Source organism: Phyllobates terribilis, unplaced genomic scaffold, assembly GCF_046119375.1.
Source record: "Phyllobates terribilis strain yellow unplaced genomic scaffold, ASM4611937v1 Scaffold_5__5_contigs__length_657084704, whole genome shotgun sequence".
NCBI lineage: Eukaryota > Metazoa > Chordata > Amphibia > Anura > Dendrobatidae > Phyllobates > Phyllobates terribilis.
Window position 1 is genome coordinate 314,584,015 of NW_027362765.1, and position 25,489 is coordinate 314,609,503.

At 42.2% G+C, this 25,489-nt stretch overlaps 1 long non-coding RNA gene and 1 pseudogene across 1 annotated transcript in view; one reads left to right on the plus strand and one right to left on the minus strand.

Annotated features, from left to right (window-relative positions):
• LOC141273090 (uncharacterized) overlaps positions 1–8,856 on the plus strand; it is a 34,373-nt gene extending 25,517 nt beyond the window's left edge. Inside the window, exons 2-3 of the long non-coding RNA XR_012322061.1 lie at positions 5,395–5,550; positions 6,109–8,856. This is a non-coding gene — a long non-coding RNA (uncharacterized lncRNA). The remainder of the gene's footprint in view (positions 1–5,394; positions 5,551–6,108) is intronic.
• Positions 8,857–16,132: 7,276 nt separating this feature from the next.
• LOC141271554 (uncharacterized) lies at positions 16,133–22,752 on the minus strand (annotated as a pseudogene).
• Positions 22,753–25,489: the final 2,737 nt, after the last annotated feature.

Below are 25,489 nucleotides of genomic sequence, written 5' to 3' on the forward strand. Positions count from 1 at the left end.
AGAAGCCAGGAGGTACTCTTTGGGGAACAAGACTGGAATAATCGGTTGTGAGGAAGAGAGTAAAATTCTATCTCATGTCTGGAGGAGACAACTACTCTAACCTAGGTTTCGTCAACTGCGGAAAGCGACACATCCCGGAAAAGGAGGAGATGGCCGCCCACACTAAGAGGATTCCCAGGTTGAAGCACCTCGTCAAGTGGAGGAAAATATGTTGGGTCTGAATGATCTGTTTTGGCAACTGTGTGGAATTTTCTTCTCTTGTGGTACGTGTGGCTTTTATTGACAGTTGGAGGCCCCACCTAGGGAAAATTGACAAAAGGAAGGAAACTGAAGAGTTCTACCTCTTGGAGGTGGGTGTTTGGGCTGAGGAAGCAAGGTGCTTTTTCCGCTGGTGGCATCTGATATGGATTGGATAGCTTTTGCAATCGGACATGTTGATGCGGAGTAACTAGTGCATCTGACTCACCCTGAGAAGTGGTCCGAGTACCAGGAGCAGTAGAAAGAATAGGCACGCACTCCGTGACATAAACCACGGTCTGGGATACCTTGGTTAGGTCAGCGACAGACTGGGAGAGAGCAACGGCCCATTCAGGGTGAGAAGGTACGCTCATCACACACAGTGGGGGGCTCGTGAGAGGCGAGCGGCAGAGCAGAGTGCCGAAAGTTCAACTGAGGGAAACATACATTTGCATGAACAACATAAGAAAAGAATATGAGAAAAGTCCCAGTAAGAGACGAGCTACTAGGGAGGGGTAATGTAAGTGTCTTGAAGTAGCAGAGCCTATCTGGTCCTGAAGACGTAATGGAACAGGCAGGAGAAAGAAATCCGGTGAGATGTCTCCAGCGAGGCCTGGAGAAGTTGTGTTTTGCAGGAAAAGATAGTGCTGTGCCAAAGAGAAGAGGGCGGAGCACAAAAGCGTGCAAGAATTATACGTGCAATACTGATAGGTTGAGAGTACTCGGATAGGCTAAGGAAAAGGGGCAGTGCCGGCAACCCATGCCCCTCATTGGAGGGGAGAGCTGAGGGGCGTAGATAGTTGGAATGCGTAGACCGCAGGAAAGCCGGGGCATAAATTTTATAGCAAACCAGAGGGAATAGAGCGCTGCGGAGCTTAGAAAAAACACTGCTGGATGCAGGAAGATCTTGGAAGGACGCAGGAGTCAACCTTTGCCCATTGGGAACCTGGAAAAGAAGCTGACGAGTACCTTACATCCCTGATGATGGAAGAGGGGATCATCTTAGCAGAATTTTAAGACAGTTAACAGGGGTCCCAAGAAGGGGCATAACTGGTACTAGGATCCATCTTTCCCCCATGTGGAATGTTTACCTGGTCCGCCTTCACTGCATAAGGTTCCCGCCACATTGAACAGAGAGGATACAATGTGACATTTTCAGCACTATGCTCTTGGCCTCTATTTGAAGTGACAGAGTGGCATGGCCATGGTTTCCCAAAATGGTAAAAGTGATCCTTTCTGAAAGAAAAAATATTAATGGAAAATAAAAGAAACTTAAGGAAGAAAATCAGACTAGTGTCTGCCTTCTACTGACACTAAGCTAAAACTGATTAGGTTGGTTCCAATAGATGGGTGGGACCTGTTGACGAGGAGCAAACTTCTCTTTGTGTCAGCCTCTTAGTGGCGACAGCATACATCCATGGTCTTCTGTGTCCCCCAATGAAGCGATAGAGAAAGTATACTGTTTTGCTTCTATTCAGACTCCACAAGACTTGAGTGAATTATTAAATATCTTTCATATCCTTAGGCTGCGTGCCCACTATGTGTTTTTCAAGCGGTTTTGCAGCAGAATTTCCGCAGCAAAAACGTTTAAAAAACGCTTGGTAATACGTGCCCCATGGTCCCCATTGATAATCCGCATGTGCTGTGCACATGCTATGGAAATTTCCACTGCGGATTATCATTGAGGAAAAATCCGCAGCATGTCCATTATTTTTGCGAAAACGCGGCGTAATTGCCGCCATTGACTTGCATTGAATCGCATAATATCCGCATGACTACATGTGCATATGCGGATAATAAGCGATTCAATGGATCTGGAGAAGAGGAGACTCCCCTCCAGGTGCGAATACCATAGTACCTGTTAAAAAAAAGAATTTAAATAAAAAATAAACATTATACTCACCTTCTGATGGCCCACGGTCTTGACATCGGCGGTTGTGTGACCGGTCACATGACTAAATGACGTCATGGAAGGTCCTTTAAAACCACCGCGAGCCACCGGGGAGCCAGGACGCACCAGAGAGAAGACCGCGGGCCATCAGAAGGTGAGTATAATGTTTATTTTTTTATTTTTTACCATTTTCATTCTTTTTTTAACTATTAACTTGTTCACAGTATATAAATCGATGCCGGTTGCATGGATTTATATAGTGTGACCAAGTTGTCAAGCATTTTTCCAAGTGATACTAAAATCGCTTGGAAAAGCGCTTGATAACCCGCATGCAGAAATGCATGCAAAAACGCTTGACAAACGCTTCTACTTGGCAGGAAAAACGCATGTAAAATCCACATGCGTTTTTCCGGCTAGGGAGATGCAGAAAAAATCAGCAGCATTTCTGCATCGTGGGCACTTAGCCTTATAGTTGAACTTCCTGAGTTTCCTGATTACTATTCTCGGTGAATCATCAGCTCCTTCTCATCCCCCTGAGAGTGCTTCACATCAACCAAAATCACAGACTTCATCTCTTCTTTCACTGGATAACATCGTCTGACATGTGAGGGTTGTCTTCTCTAGATTTATAAATTACATGTTTTTATGTCATGTGCCTTTTCTCTGAGGTTTTTAAATTTACTCTGTTTGTCCAATCACCTTTTGGGTGCAGCTTTAAATACCTCCCCCTACTGGTGTTTCCTGCTGGTGATAGACTTTGTTGAATTCATTCACTTAGCTGTAGTTTGTGCTGGTTGCAGTTGTTTTGTGTGTGATTCCTTTATTCCTTAGGGAATTGCTATTCTAGTGATCTAAGTGCTGCTAAAGACATTCAGGGTAAGCCGCAGTTAAGTGGGGCCCGATTTGTTATCTTAGGGCGTCAACCTTCGCGGTCAGGCAGGGACAGATCAGGGTCAGAGAAGAGCTCTTTTTCTAGTCTGAACAGGGACCTGTCAGGTTCAGGTATTTGTCTTCCTGGTTTGTATGTTACCCATGTGAATGTGCTTTGGCAGCCATAACACAGACCATGTTCCAGCACGGTCAGCAATTACCCAGTACATAGCAGGGGCACATTTATAAGATTATCTCAGCACAGGAACATTTTTTTAATCACATCCAATTGTGGAACTTATTTTTATTCCAAAGATCCATTGATTACAATGAACTTTGTTCCTGGAGAAAACCTCTTTTTAATATTTTAATCTTTTGCGGCTCTTAGAACATAGAAAAAGCAAAACCAAGAACATAAAGTTATGGAATTATGAAAATGGATAAACATGTTAATAATATAAAAATGATGAAAGAATGGAAAAAATATCTTGACTACATTTTGATATATTCAGTATTGAGCATGAGCGCCATAAACATAAATACACGCACTTGCACGCCTTGGCTTCTATAAATGAGGAATGTTCTGTTATGCATCAGTTCATATAAAGAACATACCTGCAACTCGGAACTTTTAGATTTATTTTTATTGTGAAGTAAACAACAAATAGGAGAAAATAACTGTAAACTTCATGTGCATAAATATTCACTCCCCTAAAGTCAGTGCTTTGTAGAGCCTCCTTTTGTAGCAATTACAGCTGCAAGTCGCTTTGGATAAATCTCAATGAGCTTTCCACATCTTGCCACTGAGATTTTTGCCCATTCCTCAAGGCAAAACTGCTCCAGCTCCTTCAAGTTAGATGGTTTCCTCTGGTGAACAGCAATCTTCAAGTCTGCCCACAAATTCCCAATTGGATTAAGGTCTGGGCTTTGACTAGGCCACTCCAAAACATTTACATGTTTCCCCTTAAACCACTCAAGTGTTGCTTTAGCATAACGCTTTGGGTCATTGTTTTGTTGGAAGGTGAACCTCCGTCCCAGTCTCAAATCACTGACCGAATGAAACAGGTTTTGCTCAAGAATATCACTGTATTTCGCACCATCCATTTTCCTCTCGACTTGGACCATTTTCCCTGTCCCTGCTGTCAAAAAGCATCCCCCCAGCATAATGCTTCTACCACGTTTCACTATGGAGATGGTGTTCTTTGGGTAATGAGCTGTGTTGGTTTTGCACCAGACATAGTGTTTTCCTTGGTGGCCAAAAAGTTTAACTTTGGTATTATCTGACCACAGCACCTTTCTCAACACATTTTAGAAGTGTCCCACATGTCATTTGGCAAACTCAAAATGAGCTATACATTTTTTGTGTTTAAGTAAAGACTTTTTTTTGCCCACTCTTCCAAAAAGGCCACCTCTATGGAGCAAACGGCTTATTGTGGTCGTATGGAGAGATACTCCAGTCTCTGCTTGGGAATTCTGCAGCTCCTTCAGGGCTACCTTTGGTCTCTATGCTGCCTCTCTGATTAATGCCCTCTTGCCCAGGCTGAGCGTTTTGGTGTACGGCCCTCTCTTGGCAGGTTTGTTGTGGTACCATGTTCTTTCCATTTGATGATAATGGATTTGATGGTGCTCTGGGGAATCAACAGAGATTGGGATATTTTTTTATAACCCAACCCTGGCTTGTACTTCTCAAGAACTTTGTCCTTAACTTTTTTGGAGATCTTCTTAGTCTTCATGGTGTTGTTGTTTGGTTAGCGGTGCCTCTTGCTTAATGGTGTTGCAGCCTCTGTGGACTTTCAGAAAAGATGTGTATATACTGACAGACCATGTGACACTTAGATCGCGCACACAGGTGAACTGCCATTCACTAAGCATGTGACTTATGAAGGTAATTGCTTGCACCAGAAATTTTTAGGGGTTTCATGGCAAAAGGGGTATGCACATGACAAATTTTAGTTATTTGATCCCATAAATTTTATTTATGCCTATATTTTTCTCACTTCACTTCACCAACTTAGACTATTTAGTGCTGATGCGTCATGCACAAATCGGATTACAAATATATTTAAACCCAGGTTGTAATGTAACAAAATAGGTAACATGCCAAGGGGGATGAATACTTTCACAAGCCACTGTAAAGCACAGTTTGATTTTTTTGTACCACTAGCAAAGCTTATAGGCAAATATTTTCAGAAAGTGCACAACCCCTTTCATTTTTGACTTTTGTGTCCTTAAAGTGCAAAGCTAATAACTTCAAAGCTAGTAATTACAAGTATTATTACAATAGAGGAACGTGTACATAGAAGGAATTATTAGATAGGACAAAAAAGGTATTGATAAGCAAAGATGGAAAAGTTATATTTCTAAAAGGTATCGATGATTTTGTCTGCTTTCTTTAGAGCAGGCCTGCACAACATGCGGCCCGCCGAAGGATGTTGTACAGGCCCACGGACTTGTTCGGGATGCACTCAGCATGCTGAGCTCAGTACGCTGCTGACGTCATCACACTGGTGCTGGCGTCGGGGCCGCGCAGGGAGAGTAGACGTCGGGCACTGGTAAGCGCTCCATGGAGAAGCCGAAGAGTAAATGTCATGTTATTTTAGATGAGGGACTGGGGGAGGGAAGGGTTGCACATAATGTGGCAATTTGGTACATTATGGAGCAATTTGGAACATTATGGGGAACATTATGGGACAATTTGGGTCATTAAGGAGCAATTGGAAGGTTGTGAAAGGGGCATAGTATAGCGAGGAGCAGTGTGGGGACTTGGAAAGGGGCAGTTTGGGGGAGATATGGGAAGGGGCATTATGTGGGAAGACATTATGTAGAGGGGTTGTGTGGGGGAGAAATTATATACAGTGTGGGGGAATATTATACAGATGGGCAGAGAGGGGGATATTTTGGACAAGGGCAGTATGTGTTTTTTTTTTATAGAGGGGCAGTGTGGGGAGTATTTTGGAGATGGGCAGTGTGTGGGGGATATTTCGGAGGTCAGTGTGCGGAGGCGTATTTTGTGCAGGAAATTGAAGAATTGATAGACAATTTTTTATTTAGGGGCAAAGCATATGAGATTTTTATTTATGAAGCAGTAGAATGATGCTTTTATTTTTAAGGGCACTGAGTCGGGATGTGATGCTGAAGACTGAGAAGAGGCAAGTCTGGAGAGAGAATCTCTGGGCATGAAATTTCATCATGGCATCTCTGCTACATGAAGACAAAATGGAAGGGAATTACTCCAATCTAAGAAGATGTCACTTATAAGATGCCTGGATGTAAATGTTTTTTTGTGATACTGACTGTCTCATTCATGTACTGACTGTGCTTCTGGCGCTGCATTCATGTACTGACGGTATTTCTGAGGCTGCATTCATCTATTGACTGTTTTTTTGGCACTGCATTCATGCACTGACGGCGTTTCTTGCACTGCATTCATTTATTGACAGTGATTCTGGTGCTGCATTCATGTACTGACGGTGGTTTTGATGCTAAAACTTAAAAAGGGTCAAAACATAGAGATTTGAGATTATGAGGAGGATTTGCCGAGTTTCTACTCCTAAAAACTCAGGTTAAGTTAGCGTGTGTTCACACTCTTTTTTTTTTTAGCAGAAACTCTCCAAATATTTCTCAAATACTCAAAATTTGGTTCTGGTGATGTATTAATGCACTGATGGTTGTTCTGGTGATGTATTCATGTAACTACCTGTCAAGAAAATATTGAGGAATATTGAAAGTCTGTCATAGATAGTGACCATTTCTCCCAAGCCTCTCTTCACCCCCTCCTTTATCCATCTTTTGAGAGCTGACAGTCCAGAAATTACAATCTACAGTGTCTCCCTGCAAATTATCACCCACAGTCAAAATGGTTTACACAAACAAATACCAGCCGAAAAGTGTTATAACTTAGTTAAAATGCGAGCATCATGTCCCTGGCAGACGCAGAGGGTAATTAGTGGCAGGATTGCAGTAATTTGCGTGTAACTGAGAAAGCTTGCTTCCCGAGCTTCAAAAAGAAATCTCCAGACGCTTTGACTCCAAAACGAAATAAGAAATATTATAAGTTCCATGCATCTGACAATAACGGGACCTATATTTTTAGTTGTAGAATCAGCCAAGGAGCAATATGCATATTCCCTTTCACTGTAAGTGTCTGCGTAGAGTTGTAGCGCAAAAATACCAGGATAGCAGACTGCAACTATGCGATGTGTGGTCTCTACATGAAGGTAAAATCATAATAGAAAATATGATATCACTTTTGGGCTTCTGGGATCAACGCATGATGAGTTATCTCACAAAAAAGGTTTTTAATACAAATCTGAAGGGTGGAGCCCAGCCCCTGTGATGTCATCACGTGGGGTTCTCTCCCTTCAGCATAAAATAGTTTGTTGAGCCTGAAGCCATGTTCTTTTTCGGGGAGTGTATGTCTATCATAGCAGAGTACCTTGTTTGATAACAGTAAGCCATATGTCTCCCTTCCACCTATATTGAATCGTCGCAGCAATCTTTATAGTGTAAGTTTCTCCTTTTATCCTGTTTTATTTATGTAACTGCTTATGTATTTTAATGTCTCCTTTAATACTGCCTCTTTTAATAATGTCTCCTTTAATGTCTCCTATAATACTGGCCCGGCCAGTATTATATTTCAAACTTGACCGATGGTGGCAGAGAATATTAATAATCGGGCTATCGTGAAGCTGACAGTGACCGTACAGACGGTGTAAACATGTATTCCATGCTTTGGAACCCAGAGGTGTGACGCCATACGCTCACTGGTCAGTTGCCGATACCTAAGGAGTGAATAGTCTGGATCGTGAGCTTGCGCTTCCGGACGAAATACTGACAGCGTGATGGCACGGTGAGATATTGCGTGATCTCCCCGGTGTCGTCCCTGTGGAGTTCATGACACTACCTCTTTAAAAAAAATTGCGGCCCTTGGGATTGATTCAGTATGGCAATGTGGCCCTTGGACCAAAAAATGTTGTGCACCCCTGCTCTAGAACCATGTAGAATTAAAGGAGTTGCCAGAGATTAGAAAAACAGGACTGCTTTTTCAGAAACATCAAAAAGAATGACCATGAGTTTGTCTGGTATTGCAACTCAGCCCCACTGAAGTGAATGGAGCTGTGCTATAATACAATGCACAATCCATGGTTAGGGGTTGTGCAGTTTCTGAAAGAAAGCAGCCATGTCTTTTTAATCATGGGCAACCCCTTTAAAACAAAATATATTTGTATACTATAAATGCTTACCGACAGCTGTAACTTAACCATAAAAGCCATAGCAAACAAGGAGAAGTAGGGTATTCTGCAATTTTTCTGACAGATCACCACTATATTCTTTTTTTATAACTGCATCCTCACGCAAAGGATAACTGGATTTGTCTCTGACTAAGGGCTGCTTCAGAAGTCTGTGCAAATCGGTCCGAGCATGGACCATAATGAACAGACTGGCTGCAAGTTCCATGATGCAAACCTCACAGCTTCATATACAGGTGCATCTCACTAAATTAGAATATCATCAAAAAGTTAATTTATTTCAGTTCTTCAATACAAAAAGTGAAACTCACATATTATATAGAGTCATTACAGAGTAATCTATTTCAATTGTTTATTTCTGTTAATGTTGATGATTATGGCTTACAGCCAATGAAAACACAAAAGTCATTATCTCAGTAAATTAGAATAATTAACAAAAAATACCTGCAAACACTTCCTAAGTGTTTAAAAAAAGTCCCTAAGTCTATTTCAGTAGGTTCCACAATCATGGTGGAAGACTGCTGACTTGACAGATGTTCAGAAGGCAGTCATTGACACTAAGTAAATGCAAAGTAAATTTTGCATTTCATTTGGAAATCAAGGTCCCAGAGTCTGGAGGAACAGTGGAGAGGCACACAATCCAAGCTGTTTGATGTCTAGTGTGAAGTTTCCTCAATCAGTGATGGTTTGGGGAGCCATGTCATCTGCTGGTGTAGGCCCACTGTGTTTTATCAAGACCAAAGTCAGTGCAGCCGTCTACCAGGAAATTTTAGAACACTTCATGCTTCCCTCTGCCGACAAGCTTTTTGGAGATGGAAATTTCATTCTCCAACAGGACTTGGCACCTATCAACACTGCCAAAAGTACCAATACCTGGTTTAAAAACAACAGTATCACTGTGCCTGATTGGCCAGCAAACTCACTTCACCTTAACCCCAGGGGCTGGCTGGCAAATTTTGGTCTGGGGGGCAAACACGCAACACTAGCCCAGGAGCGGCCCATTCTTAGTTTATTTACAAGTCACATTAAGGTCTGGGCTACACTGTCTTTTTTGCAGCACTAGTGAATGCTTTTAACTATTAAGAGGCAGCTGCAGTGCATTCAATCTCATAAAACTCAATGTATTGTTTTGGACTGCAGTTGTAGCTAAATACTTATAATCAATCAGTAGTGCTACAAAAAGTCGCCATGTAGCTGAGGCCTTAATGACAGTGCTGTTGAACGCTCGTGTGGAGCGTTCGTGCTCGCTGCTAATGCACGAGATTTGCAGGAGCTGGTGATGAAGCCGGCTCTTGCAAATTATGTTATCACGTCAACAGGGGCATGACAACATGGAAAGAGGGCTGATTAGTCTGGGGAACTAACACCCCATCAACTAGTTAAAGCCCTCATTAGCATAGCAAACGGGGACAATATAAATGCTTTTTTAAACCTAATTTTTATGTGAAGCACCGGGTACCTGAACATGGTTTGAACAGTCATTCTGTACTGACAGAGTCCCATTAAAAGTCCCAATATTTTGGAAAACTTCCAGGAACAATTTTTTAGTATGAGAGAGTGTTGCAGTTTATCACATTTTTTACCTACTTCAGTAACTACACTACGAGGTTTGACTCCAGACTCATGGGGTCGCAGGGTTATAGCAGCCTCCATATATACTCTACCTTCTTAGGCCTTATTCACATGTCCATGTTTAAACAAGTACGTGAAAGAATAGTACAAGTATCATCAGTGTTTTGGGTCAATGTCATCAGTGTTTGGTCAGTGTGTCTGTTTTCACCATCAGTAATAAATAAATTAAAAAGCTTCTACTATCCTTTGCAATGTTAAATACGGACAGCTCATGTATTGTACACTGATGCCATCTGTGTGCAGTATGTGTTTCTCATGGACCCATAGTTTTGTATTGTCACTTTTCATCTGTGATATCTAAGAAAAACGGACATGTCTCCATGAGTTTTGCACAGACGCAAGGTCAATGTAAAAACACAGACATGTGAACAGCCACATAGACTATAATGGATTTAAAAAAATAATAATAATGGGTATGTGTTTTATCTGTGAAAAACACTGACAGAACATGTACGTGCAACACTGATGTCTGAATGAGGTCTATGCACTGATACTGCAGTTCATCACATACGTCTCCTGCATCTAATGCATATACAACTATACAACTAAAGGAGCTGTCTGGTCAAAACACAGTGATGACCTATTCATGGGATAAGTAATCCATATTGGACTTTTATATGGATAAATATAAATAAATATACACTGCTCACAAAAATAAAGGGAACACTTAAACAACAGAATATAACTTCAAGTAAATCAAACTTCTGTGAAATCAAACTGTCCACTTAGGAAGCAACACTGATTGACAATCAATTTCACATGCTGTTGTGCAAATGGAATAGACAATAGATGGAAATTATTGGCAATTATCAAGACACCCTCAATAAAGGAGTGGTTCTGCAGGTGGGGACCACAGACTACATCTCAGTACCAATGCTTTCTGGCTGATGTTTTGGTCACTTTTGAATCTTGGTTGTGCTTTCACACTCGTGGTAGCATGAGACGGACTCTACAACCCACAGAAGTTGCTCAGGTAGTGCAGCTCATCAAGAATGGCACATCAATGCGAGCTGTGGCAAGAAGGTTTGCTGTGTCTGTCACCGTAGTGTCCAGAGGCTTGAGGCACTACCAGGAGACAGGCCAGTACACCAGGAGACGTGGAGGGGGCCGTAGGAGGGTAACAACCCAGCAGCAGGACCGCTACCTCCGCCTTTGTGCGAGGAGAAACAGGAGGAGCACTGCCAAAGCCCTGCAAAATGACCTCCAGCAGGCCACAAATGTGCATGTCTCTGCACAAACGGTTACAAACCGACTCCATGTGGGTGGTATGAGGGCCCGACGTCTACAGATGGGGGTTGTGCTCACAGCCCAAAGCCGTGCAGGACGCTTGGCATTTGCCACAGAACACCAGGATTGGCAAAGTCGCCACTGGCGCCCTGTACTCTTCACAGATGAAAGCAGGTTCACACTGAGCACGTGACAGACGTGACAGAGTCTGGAGGCGCCATGGAGCGCGATCTGCTGTCAGCAACATCCTTCACCATGACCGTTTTGGCAGTGGGTCAGTAATGGTGTGGGGTGGCATTTCTTTGGAGGGCCGCACAGCCCTCCATGTGCTCGCCAGAGGTTGCCTGACTTCCATTAGGTACCGAGATGAGATCCTCAGACCCCTTTGAGACCATATGCTGGTGCGGTTGGCCCTTGGTTCCTCCTAATGCAAGACAATGCCAGATTTCATGTGGCTTGAGTGTGTCAGCTGTTCCTACAAGATGAAGGCATTGAAGCTATGGACTGGCCCGTCCGTTCCCCAGACCTGAATCCGATTGAGCACATCTGGGACATCATGTCTCGCTCCATCCACCAACGTCACGTTGCACCACAGACTGTCCAGAAGTTGGCGGATGCTTTAGTCCAGGTCTGGGAGGAGATCCCACAGGAGACCATCCGAAACCTCATCAGGAGTATGCCCAGGCATTGTAGGGAGGCCATACAGGCACGTGGAGGCCACACACAATACTGAGCCTCATTTTGACTTGTTTTAAGGACATTACACCAAAGTTAGATCAGCCTGTAGTGTGTTTTTCCACTTTAATTTTGGGGTGACTCCAAATCCAGGCCTCCATTGGTTAATAAATCTGATTTGCATTGATGATTTTTGTGTGATTTTGTTGTCAGAACATTCAACTTTATACAGAACAAAGTATTCAACGAGAAAATTTCATTCATTCAGATCTAGGATGTGTTATTTAAGTGTTCCCTTTATCTTTTTGAGCAGTATATATATATATATATATATATATATATATATATATATAAGGCAGCGCTAGACATCATAATGGGGGATACTCGCTGCACCGGGTAAATCAAAGCACACCAGCAATGTCCTTCCGGTATTTCACAATGCTGCAGTTTATTGCACTTCATAAACCACAGTTCACCGGGTCCAACTCAGTGGCACGCCGACACACATATACATATAATGTTCACGAGCCAAGTGGCAGACCAGCCCAATTGCTCCAGGTACAGCCTTCAGCAAGGTAATCAGATAGCAATGTCCATATACAGTCATATGAAAAAGTTTGGGCACCCCTATTAATCTTAAGCTTAATGTTTTATAAAAAATTGGTGTTTTTGCAACAGCTATTTCAGTTTGATATATGTAATAACTGTTGGACACAGTAATGTTTCTGCCTTGAAATGAGGTTTATTGTGCTAACAGAAAATGTGCAATCTGCATTCAAACAAAATTTGACCTGTGCATAAGTATGGGCACCCTTATCATTTTCTTGTTTTAAATACTCCTGCCTACTTTTTACTGACTTACTAAAGCACTTTTTTTTGTTTTGTAACCTCATTGAGCTTTGAACTTTATAGCCAGGTGTATGCAATCATGAGAAAAGCTACTTAAAGTGGCCACTTGCAAGTTGTTCTCCTGTTTGAATCTCCTCTGAAGAGTGGCATCATGGGCTCCTCAAAACAACTGTCAAATGATCTGAAAACAAAGATTATTCAACATAGTTGTTCAGGGGAAGGATACAAAAAGCTGTCTCAGAGATTTAACCTGTCAGTTTCCACTGTGAGGAACATAGTAAGGAAATGGAAGAACATAGGGACAGTTCTTGTTAAGGCCAGAAGTGTCAGGACAAGAAAAACATCAGAAAGGCAGAGAAGAAGAATGGTGAGATCAGTCAAGGACAATCCTCAGACCACCTCCAGAGAGCTGCAGCATCAACTTGCTGCAGATGGTGTCACTGTGCATCGGTCAACTATACAACGCACTTTGCACAAGGAGAAGCTGTATGGGAGAGTGATGCGAAAGAAGCCGTTTCTGCAAGTACGCACAAACAGAGTCGGCTGAGGTATGCAAAAGCACATTTGAAGAAGCCTATTTCTTTTTGGAAGAAGGTCCTGTGGACTGATGAAACCAAGATTGAGTTGTTTGGTCATACAAAAAGGCGTTATGCATGCTGGCAAAAAACCACAGCATTCCAAGAAAAACACTTGCTACCCACAGTAAAATTTGGTGGAGGTTCCATCATACTTTGGGGCTGTGTGGTCAATGCCGGCACTGGGAATCTTGTTAAAGTTGAGGGACGCATGGATTCCACTCAGTATCAGCAGATTCTTGGCAATAGTGTTCAAGAATCAGTGATAAAGTTGAAGTTACGCAGTGGATGGATCTTTCAGCAAGACAATGATCCAAAACACCGCTCCAAATCTACTCAGGCATTCATGCAGAGGAACAATTACAATGTTCTGGAATGGCCATCCCAGTCCCCAGACCTGAATATCATTGAACATCTGTGGGATCATTTGAAGAGGCTGTCCATGCTCGGCGACCATCAAACTTAACTGAACTGGAATTGTTTTGTAAAGAGGAATGGTCAAAAATACCTTCATCCAGGATCCAGGAACTCATTAAAAGCTACAGGAAGCGACTAGAGGCTGTTATTTTTGCAAAAGGAGGATCTACTAAATATTAATGTCACTTTTCTGGTGAGGTGCCCATACTTATGCACCTGTCAAATTTTGTTTGAATGCAGATTGCACATTTTCTGTTAGTACAATAAACCTCATTTCAAGGCAGAAACATTACTGTATCCAACAGTTATTACATATATCAAACTGAAATAGCTGTTGCAAAAACACCAATTTTTATAAAACATTAAGCTTAAGATTAATAGGGGTGCCCAAACTTTTTCATATGACTGTAACACAGGGTATTACCTTTGCCGAGTTTAGCTGTCTCAGTCCATTACTCCGCCACCACTGTGGCTTTGCGGCTTCCCAGGTAGGGGTCTCCAGCCGTCGTTCCTCGAAGGCTACTGGTATGTCTTCACTCACATCCAGCCTGCGCCTTTCAAGACTCTTCCGCAAACCTCTGCCTTCCAAGGCCACTAGCATCCACACAGGATCCAGGCTTTGCCTTTCAGGCACGAGGTTTCACTCGGCCTCACACGGTCGGGGTCCCACACACACGGGAACAGGCCTTACGCCTCTCTCACAGAACACCTGTCTCCCATCAAGCAGGGTTTATATATGCATCCCGTGCACACACACACACATACTGACAGGACCTTGCTGATGCCAAAGTCATGTGATCAGACAGACATTCTGTGTGCGCAGGACCTGTGCTATGTCACAGTCATGTGACCAGTCACCTGAGGGGGAAGGTACATGGTTAGGTAAAACACATCCTGGACCATTACCGTAATGCCAGCAAGTCGCTGTATTACAATATATATATATATATATATATATATATATATATATATAAACTTTTATAATCATATTAGATATTGCGGTCAGGTACAGCTGTTATTTGCGCCAAGATGTAAACACTGTGAATAGAGCTGCAAAGTGCAGGTGCTGCTGTTTAGTAGGTTCTGCCGGGTACTGCAGAGCGGCTGAAGCTATAATAGGAGTTAGTCTGCAGTACCCAGCAAAGCCTGCTACACATTAAATGGAACTACCATTTGTAATCATATTCAGTTATTATAGCTGGCTCAAATAACAGCAGATCAGTGGTGGTGGAGAGGGGCTGGATGTTGGACTTCAACAATCTCAAATTGATGACTTGACCCATGGATAGGTTATCAATCACATTTTCACTGGATAACCTTTAAATTATAAAATTTCTAACACAGAAGTGAGAGTCAATAAAATACACTTTAGCAAATTTTTACTCCTTTAAATCCATGGTAGTTTTGCTGTTTTGACTATATGGTCTGGGAACAATGAGACAAGGTTTACTGGCTTATCTGAGTGAGAGAGAGGTGATGGATTTATGGCTCCCTCCCTCTCCGTGTGAACACAGCTCTTGTCTGGGCACTGCAGAATAGTGACAGCTGCCAGACACAGGAACATGGTCTCTATATAGCACGTCAGTGGGGAGAAGATCAGTCCTCTTTCCTACTGTCAGTGAGGGCTAGCACTGGGACTGCTTGCCAGAAATACAAAATTTCATGAACTGACTCAGCCTATTACCACAGATGAGCAGTCTCCTGCCTGTGCGGCCATGACTAGCAGTCACTAAAAAAGCAGTGGCCATAGTAGCACTTACACAGTATACTCACCTCTCGTTACTGTCTGCTGGCATAACAGTGCAATTACGTCTCCCACACTCAACTCTCATGCCTGCCGGCAGTGTGTCTTCTGCCTGTCTTCTGCAGACGAGTGCAGCCAGATCATTTACATTTAAAGGTGCAGCATGTCTAAAGCATCAGGCGATCCAAAACTGCCTCTAGACCAGCCTGGGGGGCACATGCCCCTCTGCCCCCAGCCCACCCCTGCAGAATCTATGGGGTATTGTCAAGAGGAAGATGAGAGACATCAGACCCAACAATGCAGACGAGCTGATGGCTGCTATCAAAGCAACCTGGGCTTCAATAACACCTCAGCAGTGACACAGACTGATCGCCTCCATGCCACGCCGCATTGCTGCAGTAATTGATGCAAAAAGGAGCCCTGATCTAGTATTGAGTGCATTTACTGAACATACATTTCAGTAGGCCAACATTTCAGATTTTAAAATCATTTTCAAGCTGTTATAAAGTATTCTAATTTACTGAGATAATGACGTTTTTATTGGCTGTAAGCCATAATCATCAACACGAACAGAAATAAACACTTGAAAAAGATCACTGTTTGTAATGACTCTACATACAGTAATATATGAGTTTCACTTTTTGTATTGAAGAACTGAAATAAATAAATTTTTTGATGATATTCTAATTTAGTGAGTTGCACCTATATGTCTATGCGCTTGAAACGATCGTGACAGGAGAGCCAAGGCCAGTCTGTACATTGGTATCCATGCTTGGACTGATTTTCATGGATGTCTGAAGCAGCCCTAAAACAGCACAGTCGTCATGTAGAGAAAACTAAGCTGCGTATTTTAAGAAGCCTAGACAGGTGACAACGATCACACAGGGCAAAGGTATTTATTTCTGATACAAGTAGCTTAATCAAAAAGGACCAAAACAGCATTATGACTGATAAGTAAGAGCATTCTCCACGTGAATTCTTTGATGGTTAATAAAATATGATATATTGGAAAAACATTGTCCACATTCCAGACATGAAAATGGCTTCTCGCTTATGTGGATTCTCTGATGTGAAGCAAGACTTGATTTCTGGGCAAAACATCTCCCACATTCTAAACAGGAAAATGGTTTCTCCCCTGTATGAATTCTTTGATTAACAAGATCTGATTTCTTAGAGAAAGATTTCCCACATTCTAAGCATGAAAATGGCCTCTCTCCGGTGTGAACTCTCTGATGTCTAATAAGATCTGACTTTCCTACAAAACATTTCCCACTTTCTGAACATGAAAATGGCCTCTCCCCAGTGTGAATTCTCAGATGCTGAATGAGATTTAATTTCTGGACAAAACTTTTCCCACATTCCAAACATGAAAATGGCTTCTCCCCTGTGTGAATTTTTCGATGTTCAAGAAGAGCTGCTTTTTGGGTAAAGTTTTCCCCACATTCTGTACATGAGAATGGCTTTTCACCTGTGTGAATTCTCAGATGTTGAACAAGAGTTGACTTCTGGATTAAACATTTCCCACATTCCGAACATGAAAAAGGCTTCTCACGTGTGAACTCTATGATGTCTTATTAGATCTGAATTCTTGAAAAAACATTTTCCACAAAATTTACATGAAAATGACCTCTCAAGTCTCTTGTGCAAAGAAAAATTCAAGCCAGTTTCCTTAAAAATCCATGATAGATCAGGGGAAGGAACTTCATGATAACCAGGATCAGATAGCAGCTCTTACTGGTGAAGAAATGCTGGGACATTTTGGATAACTGTTCTGGATGCATCTTGCACGATTCTGTCTTCTTTTCCATAGGGGATTAAACATGATGTTCCTCTAAGTCCACAATGCAGTTTCCTGCAGGGATTAAAAATATATTTTCCCAATGAAGTAGATATATTTTTTAACATACCTATTGCTAATTATCTCCTATTAAAACTGACCTCTACCGCAAAGTAATTGCAACAGTTCAAAAGTATCTTTTGCAAAAACCACTACAAATATTAATTAAAGCCCCATGTCATTATTATTATTACCATCTGATGACACAGCACAACATACTCTGCAATGTTTTACAGTCGGTTACCTAAGAACATTGGGTCCTGGTTTAAATGCAACAGAGGAACAAGTGCACGAAGATATTTTGCTCTCCCTGCATTTACATGGATTTTCCCCAGATTCCCCAATCTACCCAACCACCACACCCAAGAAAAACCCAAAAAACTTAGTGGCGGATTCATCAAGACTGATGTTTGCTATTATTCCCCCTCCCACTACGCTTTCCCAATTTTCAATGAGTAATAATAGGACAAACATCACAATTCTTTCAAGCATGTGCGCGTTGTGCAAAAATTTAGCAACATTTCAATTTCCTGCAAACTTTCGTGCGCAAATTGTTTGAGGAATTTGCCCCATTGTGATTGAGACAAAACAGATGTGACCTTAAAAGGCTATGAACACATTTGACAAGGAAACGATTATTTCTACATATGTTATTAGTTACGTTTAGTTAATAAAATTGCACTAAGTTTCATATTTTTCTTTTGTGGGAGTGTTCCTCCCTGTAATACATGCAAGGTGTGAGGTCTGTGTGTACCCAGAGCGCTGCTGTCTTCACTGTCTTTCATCACACAGCTTTCATCCTGTACTTATTTCTTCTCCATGTGCTTTCCTCCTTGTCTATAGCTGGTTTTCTCTGCTCACTGTAAGATCTAGATATAAAAATGAATACTTTCTCCTCTGGAGATCTGTGTACAACTTCCCCCCTCCTGCTATCTAACACTGAGAGAAGGAAGAGCTGAGTGATTTGTCAGGAGAAGGAGCTCTGACAGATTTGTATCAGTATTGCAAAAGCACTGAGCTAGATAAAGGACTTACAGAAACTCTGAAGGAATAAAATGGTAGATTTTTTTCAATGAAGACTACAGGTAACTAAAAAGTTGCTTAAGTTTCCATTTATGAAGCAAATTAATATAAATAACAAAATCTATATTATATATATATATATCATTTAACTTCAATGCAAAATATGCCAGAAATGGGCCAGAAGTGACCAGAAGGTACAAAGAACTATTTACTACTTGTACTTAGATTCTCTTTCTCATTCTCCCTTACCCTTTCATCATGCTCACATATGCCCTTACTGTTTTTGCCCCTCTAATCCTCACTCTCCTTCGCTATCCCCACACCCCAGCACCCTCTAAACAAATCATCATCTCTCCTTCCCTCCTTCCTCCCCACCTAACCTCATCTACAGACCTGCTGCTCAACCTCAGATCAATCCTCCCAAAGCATAAAACAAGCCGTTCACTCTTTCTCCCACCTGCTGTCCCTCTCTCTGCTTCTCCTCACTGCTGGCGACATATCTCCCAATCCTGGACCCCCACAGCTTGCACCTTCCACCAATTCCCCCACCTGTCGCATCAAACCAACTGCAAACTACCACAACCTCTCTTGCGCAAAACCTGTCCCCCTGACGCCTACCCCGCTGCTCCCTCTCTCTGGAGCACTCTGGAATGCACGCTCTGTCTGCAACAAACTCCATTTTGTCCACGACCTCTTTACCTCTCGTCATCTCTCCTTCCTGGCCATCACAGAGACATGGCTAACACCCTCTGACACTGCCTCCCCTGCTGCGCTGTGTTACGGTGGCCTCCACTTCACCCACACTCCTCGCCCTGGAAACAGACATGGTGGAGGAGTGGGTCTTCTCCTCTCTAACAACTGCATTTTTAGCCCTACTCCTCCTCTTCCCTCCCTTATTCTCCCTTCTTTTGAAGTCCACTCTGTCCGCATTTACTCTCCCTCCAACCTCCAAGTGGCTGTCATATACCGACCCCCGGGCCCGATCACTGCCTTTATCGACCAATTCTCCACCTGGCTTCTTCACTTTCTCTCGGCTGACATTCCCACAATCATCATGGGCGATTTCAACATCCCCACTGACACTCGCCAGTCAGCAGCATCAAAACTCTTGTCGCTTACTTCATCCTTTGGACTTACTCAGTGGTTATCCTCAGCCACCCACACAGACGGACACACACTAGACCTCATCTTCACCCGACTCTGCTCCCTATCTCACCTCACAACCTCCCCCCTACCCCTATCTGACCACCACCTACTCACATTCTCATCCCTGTCCTCCTCACCCGTCACCCATGTCCAGCAACTAGCACACCCCCGCAGAAACCTTGCACATCTAGACACTCACACACTCTCTGACTCTGTTCTACCACTGACATCCATATCCTCACTCCATGACACAGACAGCGCCACTGCTTTCTACAATGCCACTCTCGCATTAGCTATTGACTCGGTCGCATGGCAGAGCGCGACGAGTCAACAGGCAACCCTGGCACAACAACCTCACTAAACAGCTTCGACAAGCGTCCAGGGTTGCGGAGCGGCGTTGGAAGAAAACACATACTCAAGATGACTTCACGGCATTCAAACAAGCAACGCTCGCATTCAAATCAGCACTCACCTCTGCTAAACAGGCCTACTTCACAACCCTCATATCTTCCCTATCCTACAACCCCAAACAACTATTCAACACTTTCAACTCTCTCCTCCGCCCTCCACTGACCCCTCCAACCTCCATCATCTCCACTGAGGAGTTTGCAACACACTTCAAAAACAAGATTGACCAAACACGGCAAGTCTTTACCGTCCGACCACCACAACCCCTCTGTCTTCCACACCACTTCCCCACCCCTATAACCTCCCTTCCCAACATCACGGAAAGAGAACTTACTCGTCTCCTCTCCAAATCACACCTCACCACATGTGCACTCGACCCCATCCCATCCCACCTCCTCCCTAACATCACCCCCACACTCATCCCATCCCTAACCCATGTCTTCAACCTATCACTATCCTCTGGTACTTTCCCTGCTATCTTCAAACATGCCACAATCACACCCATCCTCAAAAAGCCATCCCTCGACCCAACCGCCCTGTCCAGCTATCGCCCCATATCGCTGCTCCCATTTGCCTCCAAACTCCTTGAGCAACACGTTCACGCTGAACTTTCCTCCCACTTTTCATCTAACTCTCTCTTCGACAACCGACAATCCGGCTTCCGCCCCCACCATTCCACCGAAACTGCCCTTACCAAAATCACCAATGACCTACTTACAGCCAAAGCTAACAGACAATTCTCTGTACTCCTTCTACTTGACCTGTCTTCTGCTTTCGATACAGTTGACCACTGCCTCCTACTGCAGATCCTCTCTTCCTTTGGCGTCAAAGACCTTGCTCTATCCTGGATCTCCTCATACCTTTCTAACCGCACATTTAGCGTCTCCCACTCCCACGTCACCTCCTCACCCATCCCCCTCTCTGTTGGAGTCCCTCAAGGCTCTGTCCTAGGACCCCTACTCTTCTCAATCTATACCCTTGGCCTGGGACAGCTCATAAAATCCTATGGCTTCCAGTACCATCTGTACGCTGATGACACCCAGATCTACCTCTCTGGCCCAGACGTCACCTCTCTCCTGTCCAGAATCCCAGCATGTCTAGCAGCCATATCCTCCTTCTTCTCCTCCCGCTACCTCAAGCTCAATGTGGACAAAACTGAACTCATTATCTTTCCCCCATCTCACATATCTTCCCCACCTGATCTATCTATCACAATAAACGACATCACTCTTTCCGCTGTACCGACAATCCGCTGCCTCGGAGTAACCTTTGACTCTGCCCTGTCCTTCAAACCCCACATCCAAGCTCTCGCCACCTCCTGTCGCCTCCAGCTCAAAAACGTTTCCAGAATCCGCCCTTTCCTCAACCCTAACTCTACTAAACTGCTTGTGCATGCCCTCATCATCTCCCGCCTCGACTATTGCAACATCCTCCTCTGTGGCCTCCCTGCTAACACTCTCACACCCCTCCAGTCCATCCTCAACTCTGCTGCACGACTCGTTCATCTCTCACCTCGCTACTCCTCCGCTACCCCCCTTTGCAAATCGCTTCACTGGCTCCCAATTGCCCAGCGCATCCAGTTCAAACTACTAACACTGACCTACAAAGCCATCCATAACCTTTCTCCTCCGTACATCTCTGAACTAATCACCCGATATATTCCCTCACGTAACCTCCGATCATCCCACGACCTCCTTCTCTCCTCCATACTTATCCGTTCCTCACGCAATCACCTCCAAGATTTCTCCCGAATATCCCCCATCCTATGGAATTCTGTGCCTCAACACGTCCGATTATCCACCACATCCGGATCCTTCAGACGGAACCTGAAAACCCATCTCTTCAAGAAAGCTTACAGCCTGCAATGACCCCGCTGCCTCCTCAACAACGCCGAAGCTACTACTACTGCAACCCAACAACCTACTGTCTCCTCCCTATTCCCATAGAATGTAAGCCCGCAAGGGCAGGGTCCTCTTCCCCCCGTACCAGTCTATGTTTGTTAGTTTGTTTACTGTAGTGATATTCTTATTTTGTATGTAACCCCTTATGTACAGCGCCATGGAATCAATGGCGCTATATAAATTATTAATAATAATAATAATAATAATATGTTAGCTAGGGAGGAGCAGGACCCTACTACTTATATACTTAAAACCCTCTAATATACTTTGTATACTTGCAAGAAGTATACATCTTACAATCCCTTTGTTTTTATATATCAAAGGGTCAATTACAAATCATAACTTCCAGTTAACATTACTTTAACAACAAGCAAAATAGTACTAAATAAGTCTAGTTTTAAAGGAAGATATCCACAAAATTATATTAAAAAGTTGAATTTTTATTTCAATTCAATTAAAAATAAAATAATTAAAAATACAGGTACTTTCAATTACACGACTATACTTCACAGATCTATATCATACGGGTAAGCCTCCTCATGAATACAATTGATATTATCGATAATTAAATACTGACAGAAATATCCATTTTTATTGCACCTATTCCCTAATAATAAAGTGATGCTGCAAAAAAACTTTTTTAGTCCCAACAACCTAGTGTTCAAAATATAAAGTGCAAGTGCCAAAAGTTTTATATATATTCTGTAAATAAATTTCCCATGTATCATGGGTGATATATTAATTATGTCCTTATAGCAAATGCAACAGCACAGTGCTTAATGGGAAATATGTTGTGCACATAGGATAATGTCAATAAAACAAGTATTAGTAATTCAGGGGGAGGTACTTACATAGCTCAAATTGGTGGTCTGTGGGCGATATACATGAGATTTACCCTGATGAAAACGTTTCGCCTTGGGCTTCTTCCAAAAGGGGGATGCCTCCTTTGTCTATAGCTGTTTTTCTCTGCTCACTGTAAGACCTAGATATAAAAATGAATACTTTCTTCACTGGGACGCCCCCTTTTGGAAGAAGACCAAGGCGAAACGGCGTCGCCAGGGTAAATCTCATGTCTATCACCCACAAACCACCAATTTGAGCTATGTAAGTACCTCCCCCTGAATTACTAATACTTGTTTCATTGACATTATCCTATCTGTGCAACATATTTCCCATTAAGCACTGTGCTGTTGCATTTGCTATAAGGACATAATTAATATATCACCCATGATACATGGGAAATTTATTTACAGCATATATATTAAATCTTTGGCACTTGCACTTTATATTTTGAACACTAGGTTGTTGGGACTAAAAAAGTGTTTTTGCAGCAGCACTTTATTATTAGGGAATAGGTGCAGTAAAAATGGATATTTCTGTCAGTATTTAATTATCATTAATATCAATTGTATTCATGAGGAGGCTTACCCGTATGATATAGATATTTGAAGGATAGTCGAGTAATTGAAAGTACCTGTATTTTTAATTATTTTATTTTTAATTGAATTTTAATAATTCAATAATAATAATAAGAATACTAATTCAATAACAATTTAATAAATAAAAATTTGTCTTTTTAATATAATCTTGTGGATATCTTCCTTTAAAACTAGACTTATTTAGTGCTAGTTTTTTTGTTGTTAAAGTAATCCCTTTGTTTTGGCAAATTTTGAAGTCAAAGAAAACCCATTTAATAAAAAATTAGAAAAAGAACCACAGAATATAACCAACCATTCATTTTTCACAGTGACGAGGATTCCTGATAGACCCCAAGTAAGGAGATCCTTTTCCACTCATTCGGCCACTACAAAAATTACCACCATCTATCACAGAGAATATGGGCATCTTTAAATGTAATGCTCCTCCCTTACCTCAGCTGATATCAATAGGGATCTCCTCCTGTTTATCTTTAGACTGTCGGTCACCCTTCACATAAACTTCTTCTATTTCTAGACCTTCAAGTTTTGTATCAGTGAGGTCTGATATAAAAATATAAAACTAAAGAAACAGTTTGAATGTTTAGGAAAACTCTCTAGGGAATTGAAAAACATTGTATTATACATAAGTATCTAAATTTAGGCCTACCTCCCCATGAATTAAATACAGTTATATGAAAAAGTTTGGCCACCCCTATTAATCTTAAGCTTAATGTTTTATAAAAATTGGTGTTTTTGCAACAGCTATTTCAGTTTGATATATGTAATAACTGTTGGACACAGTAATGTTTCTGCCTCTAAATGAGGTTTATTGTACTAACAGAAAATGTGCAATCTGCATTCAAACAAAATTTGACAGGTGCATAAGTATGGGCACCCTTATCATTTTCTTGTTTTAAATACTCCTACCTACTTTTTACTGACTTACTAAAGCACTTTTTTTGGTTTTGTAACCTTATTGAGCTTTGAACTTCATAGCCAGGTGTATGCAATCATGAGAAAAGCTACGTAAAGTGGCCACTTGCAAGTTGTTCTCCTGTTTGAATCTCCTTTGAAGAGTGGCATCATGGGCTCCTCAAAACAACTGTCAAATGATCTGAAAACAAAGATTATTCAACATAGTTGTTCGGGGGAAGGATACAAAAAGCTGTCTCAGAGATTTAACCTGTCAGTTTCCACTGTGAGGAACATAGTAAGGAAATGGAAGAACACAGGGACAGTTCTTGTTAAGGCCAGAAGTGGCAGGCCAAGAAAAACATCAGAAAGGCAGAGAAGAAGAATGGTGAGATCAGTCAAGAACAATCCTCAGACGACTTCCAGAGAGCTGCAGCATCAACTTGCTGCAGATGGTGTCACTGTGCATCGGTCAACTATACAACGCACTTTGCACAAGGAGAAGCTGTATGGGAGAGTGATGCGAAAGAAGCCGTTTCTGCAAGCACGCCACAAACAGAGTCGGCTGAGGTATGCAAAAGCACATTTGGAGAAGCCAATTTATTTTTGGAAGAAGGTCCTGTGGACTGATGAAACCAAGATTGAGTTGTTTGGTCATACAAAAAGGCATTATGCATGGTGGCAAAAAAACACAGCATTCCAAGAAAAAAACTTGCTACCCACAATAAAATTTGGTGGAGGTTCCATCATGCTTTGGGGCTGTGTGGCCAATGCCGGCACCGGGAATCTTGTAAAAGTTGAGGGACGCATGGATTCCACTCAGTATCAGCAGATTCTTGACAATAATGTTCAAGAATCAGTGACAAAGTTGAAGTTACGCAGGGGATGGATCTTTCAGCAAGACAATGATCCAAAACACCACTCCAAATCTACTCAGGCATTCATGCAGAGGAACAATTACAATGTTCTGGAATGGCCATCCCAGTCCCCAGACCTGAATATCATTGAACATCTGTGGGATCATTTGAAGAGGGCTGTCCATGCTCGGCGACCATCAAACTTAACTGAACTGGAATTGTTTTGTAAAGATCAATGGTCAAAAATACCTTCATCCAGGATCCAAGAAATCATTAAAAGCTACAGGAAGCGACTAGAGGCTGTTATTTTTGCAAAAGGAGGATCTACTAAATATTAATGTCACTTTTCTGTTGAGGTGCCCATACTTATGCACCTGTCAAATTTTGTTTGAATGCATATTGCACATTTTCTGTTAGTACAATAAACCTCATTTCAAGGCAGAAACATTACTGTGTCCAACAGTTATTACATATATCAAACTGAAATAGCTGTTGCAAAAACACCAATTTTTATAAAACATTAAGCTTAAGATTAATAGGGGTGCCCGAACTTTTTCATATAACTGTATATAACATATTCGAAAGCTGAATTTCTAGCAGACTTCTGGTGATTATAAATGC